Raw genomic sequence first — 4,915 nt, 5'->3', positions numbered from 1 at the left:
GGAAACATTACCGACGTCAAAATATGGAGGAAAGCGGGCACGGGTCGAGAGAGACAGTTTACGTTAGTTGGGACAAGATAGCTTTTTGACATAATATTTCGACATCTGTTTAAAATGATGTAGAATGATTTAGACTGGTAGCTTTGCTTGTATATATAAGTTTTAGGTTTCTATACACTTCGCGTGTTTGGTAACAAATAATTAAAAGTCAACTAACCGACACAGGGAGTAGTTTTCTCCTTCCCAAAAAAAAAAAAAAAAACTGTGACCCTCCCCCGACTGCGTATCAAACAGGTTTGTTCCTCCCCAATTTGTAAAATGTTTACTAATGACCCTCCCCTCCTAAGCTCCGGCCCACCCTCCCCCCCCCCAATAAAAACCGTACCTTCCGTTAGAGAGATAAGCTTCAATAACCGCTTCTCAAAGGTAAAAACTACTTCTTCGGTCTTGCAGGCTCTTGGCATGGCACTCGCATAAGGACTACATAAGTTGAATCTAAAAAGTTTTATATAAACTTTCTGTAAAGTGGAAAACACGACCGATTTAAAACTGAAAATTATCAGACAACTAAACAAAGCAGATGACAAACAGGAAACTCAAGGTGCGGGTTACGACCATCACACTGATAACGCGTTAAAAAAAAAAAAAACCTTGAGGTTTCACGTTATTACAGCCTTAGTAGTGTTACCAGTCGGTACAGCTGGAGTTCAAATAAAACCTCCCGAGCTCAATTTAATCACCAAGTCGTTAATACCGAGGAAATAAAGCATATCAGTGTCGGCGAAAACTCCCACTGTGCTTATGGTTTACCCCGAGAGAAACCCGTTTCTTAAATTGCTCGATAGGTTTTTCTTTTTCGCTATTACAATGAAAGCTGACGACGCGACAGCTTTCAGGACGCTCGACATGATCTAAGCTTATTTCCGGCCGGTTTCGATTTGGTCGAACGGCAGGAATAGCGCGGCGTAGCGTGGTCAGAAAAACGATGTTTAAGAGAGTTAGTAACACGTTTACGTGAAACAGCAAACGTCAGCTTGCCCTTTCACGTTTCACGGTGGTATTGGATCAACTAATAATCCCTTAATTGATGTTTTCCTCCATTCCCATCATGACTTGACTGCTTGATATTGTATTGATCATTATTGTGAGGGGACTACATGAGAAAAAACGTTAGAAATGTAAAACAAAGACGAAAGATTAAAACAGGTCTTTTTAATTTTGTTTGTCATATCGAATTTATTTTATATTTCCTTTTTTTTTTATTTTCAATTTTTGTTTGGGAAATTTACCAAATTTATTTAAGGTGAGTCTTCATGGTTTATCGTGCGACTTCTGTTACTGGGGTAGCTTATAAAAAGTGACAAATTGGATTACGGGGAAACAAATAATAGTTCCGCCTAAATTCGTTGTTTTGTTTGCTAATGCTTTGCTCTAAGAACTAACTGGCACAACGGAATTCAAACGGAAGTATTGTTTGTCACGCTAGTGGTGTGATTTGAAGATTAATGTTGTTTGGTAATCGTAACACTGCTGCAAACTAAAACAAACGTTTTCAATAGTAGCAAATTACACAGCTTCACAAAGTACTTCTTATTTTAGAACTGCATAATGGTTACATGCCTTACAGTATGGTTAAATAGTTTAGATCATATGACATATCTAACACCACAATTACGGACTTGCCAGGTCCTGTTTGCCCTCGATTTTTCATCCGTGTGGCCAACATTTTCGTCTTCGAGCCATAAGGACCCACATTTTAGGCGGGCTTACCCCTGAGGCCGTCATTCATCGAAACGTTGGCAACGCCGGCTCAGATGAGAAACTTAAGACACAGATTACATATGCCAAGTGACTGAACGAAAAAGCCCGGTCTCGGGATAACATGAACGTTTAAAAGTGCGACAATGTGTTAAAGTCTTTCTTTGTTTTGTTTTGTTTTTTAACAATTAATAACCGAACTCGCAGCACTCTACAGTCTCGCCTTGTACTTCTCCAGCCAGTTTTTCACCTCTTTTATGTCGTAGTTGTACGGACCCGTCCCCCCTTCGTACGCTATTTTGCCATTTTGTATAATGAACAGTCTTTCGGGAAACGCGCCATAAGCTTTCGAAGCTTCGTTCTCAAACGCATCGACCATGATTGGAACAGAGCATCGACTTGATTTTTTCAACATCTCCGCCGCAGTAAGACGATCTTCTAAACTCTTGTGTTGAGAGATTTCGATATTATTCTGTGGAGAATAAAAAAAAAATTTCCGGCCTGAATTGCAAAGTCCTTCAACGCCTAGGGAATAGCTCATGAACTCTTGTCAACACCTAACAGAGGCCACAGATACGATTCACAAAAATTCAAGTGTCACTGTGTGAAATCTCGAGAATTTGGTACGCTTTACAAAAGGTTTCATTTATACTTGATTTCCAGTCGCTGTTCGGGATATGAGCCTGCATTCTCCCCTTCCCCACCCCCACACCCAATCACCAAGTTCATTCCCGAAGACCGGACTTGGCAAAACGGCGGAAATCAAGCTTATACTATTTGAGTGGCATCATAACAGGATTAAGTATGCAGTTTCAAAAGTTAGAATGACAAATCATCAAACTACAATCATTAAGGGTGCCCGAGGGAGCGACAGCGTCCATCTCCGCAAAACAGAAACTGCTCCTTCCTCGTTAAGGCTTTAAGTGAGCTGATTTCAGTATTGTTGCGTAATTCGTTTGACCACGACCGCGTCCCTCACGGCTTTTTCGGTTGGTCGCTTCATCGAAAAATTATGCACGCTACAAAAACTCAACGTATCTCATTACTATTCTACGATATGACAAAATCGCGTGTTTAAGTTTAACTCCTCCGGGCAAACGAGCTGTGCTTTTGATTTGTTCGTGATGAATGATGATTAGATGAAAGCTATGTTAGACTTGTCATTCTAAAATTATTTTCCTGACGGAAAATAATTTTAGAATTATAAGTCTAACCGACCATATCTTTTTGACGTAAGGTTGGCAAACCATTAGGGACTCTTTGTACACAAGGAAAAACAAAAATTTATCTGAATTAGCAAACTTTCTGGGGAGCAATTTCTTTCTACTGACGCAGCAGCTTCTCGATAATCAGTGAGGTTGAATACTACAAATAGCTGGATAGTCAGGATGATTCATGTTAACCTCTAGAGCAGGTGCGCCGAAAAGAGGCCGGAACACATCAACTTTTCTCCTTAAGCAAACTACTGCATAAACACGCGATCAAAAAATAAATAGAAACTTACATTCCAGCTCCAGCCATCGGTTGGATGAGCCTCGAGGATGTAAACAGTAAGGAAATCCACCTCGTCATCATAATCCTGAACAACTTTGGCGAAGTCGTTCAGAAAATTGATGAAAAATGGGGGTCAGGTACAACTACCGAAATTCAGAACCAGTGGTCGTGTGCCTTTGGCGAAATCCAGTAGCCTGCACTCTTTACCATCAGTGGAAACCAGCCGGCAATTTGGTGCAAGATCCCCCAAACGTGCTGTCTTGTTCACATCTCCTAACATAATCTTCAGGACGCCTGCGAGCATTTTCCTACCGGCGTATTCATCCCAAAAATTTTGGTAAGGTACCAGAAGTTTGCGCTCTTCGAATTTCTTGATGCGTTCTTTGACATAAGGAATGGAGGAACCGATTCTTAACAATATGACCAGAATCGTGGCTTGTAGAGCTGTTACGCTCAGTAAGATGCTGTGGCCTAACTCTGCCAACATGTTCACGTTGGCACGTCGACTTCGCTCTGAGGTTGCAGACTCAATATAGCAGGGATAAGAGTGATCGGCGATGACCGCAGTGAACCCTAGAAAATGATTTAACATTCAGCATTTTTGAGATGTTTGTCATCAATTTTCGGGTTGAATGTTTGTACTGTCCCTGTGGGAGTCACGGAATGTTCGTCCTGTTCGTGTTTCCTCCCCTCAAGATAAAACACTTCTGACAACTATCAACAAAGCAAGAATTGGATTTGAAAAGTCTCCACAGGACAGTTACATCTCAGCGGGAACAGAGTTAATTTCTTGCCGCGACGTACAGCTTGAGGGTCACATCTGTTGTATTTCGAACTACCACTGAAGGGCGTTGTTTTCAAGTGGTGTGTTTAGGCTAAGAGACTTAGCCGGTTAAAACCGTTACATCGAATATAATCCAATACACAGATTTTACCGCTCCCTTAAAAGATTCCCGTTAAATGACATTTTGAAAATTAGAGATAAGTATTACAACTTTGAGCTTGATTAGATTCACCTCTTAAAGTGAATGTCACAACGGTTATAAACGTCATTTGTGATAAATTGCAACCCCTTAAAGTTTTCAGTGAAGAGGTCGAGGACCCATTCCAGACGTCTCGGCCCCTCACTTGTTATCATCAATAACAAAAGGATAAGGAAAAAACTGATTTTATACATGACTACTCATTTTAACCGCCGAATTCATTGTAATTAAGTTGTTTAAACAAACGTATTGAATGTTTAAGAGGTAGCTGCTGAGTAATAAACCCTTCTTGCAACGTAGCAAGACAACCAATATCGTACAGCAATTCAGCTAAGCTCACGTGGAGAGCACTGTTTGACGCATTTTCTTTGATTTGGGTCATCTTGTAACTAAATGAGAAAATTCGTGAGTCAAAAGGGCATAACAATGGATCGTAAACAATAACCACAGAACAAAGGAATCATACATTAGCGCGACAAACAACCGGAACAGTTTAGTCTATTTGGCTCAAACACTGCGTATGACTTTGAGCAATTTGTAGGGTTCGCCAACAAACACTCATCTCAGTCCATAATTGAAAAATCGCAGTTTTCAGCAACAGAAACGATACTAAAAAACACTCCAGGTAAGTTTATCTTAAATGTAATCTAGAGTATTTCTCGGAATTCAGTGCGATAGTG

General features: G+C 40.5%; 1 pseudogene across 1 annotated transcript; it reads right to left on the bottom strand.

Moving 5' to 3' along the window:
- Positions 1-1,192: 1,192 nt before the first annotated feature.
- Positions 1,193-4,352, bottom strand: LOC111323706 (type I iodothyronine deiodinase-like; annotated as a pseudogene). Its single transcript, XR_016000177.1, has 2 exons — positions 3,263-4,352; positions 1,193-2,230 (listed from the first exon to the last, which is right to left on the bottom strand). The product of XR_016000177.1 is annotated as a type I iodothyronine deiodinase-like (transcript).
- Between the last annotated feature and the right edge of the window lie 563 nt (positions 4,353-4,915).

This window comes from Stylophora pistillata, chromosome 4, assembly GCF_964205215.1.
Source record: "Stylophora pistillata chromosome 4, jaStyPist1.2, whole genome shotgun sequence".
Classification (NCBI taxonomy): domain Eukaryota; kingdom Metazoa; phylum Cnidaria; class Anthozoa; order Scleractinia; family Pocilloporidae; genus Stylophora; species Stylophora pistillata.
The sequence above is the reverse complement of the archived record's forward strand: the minus strand, read 5'-3'. Positions and strand labels throughout refer to the sequence as shown.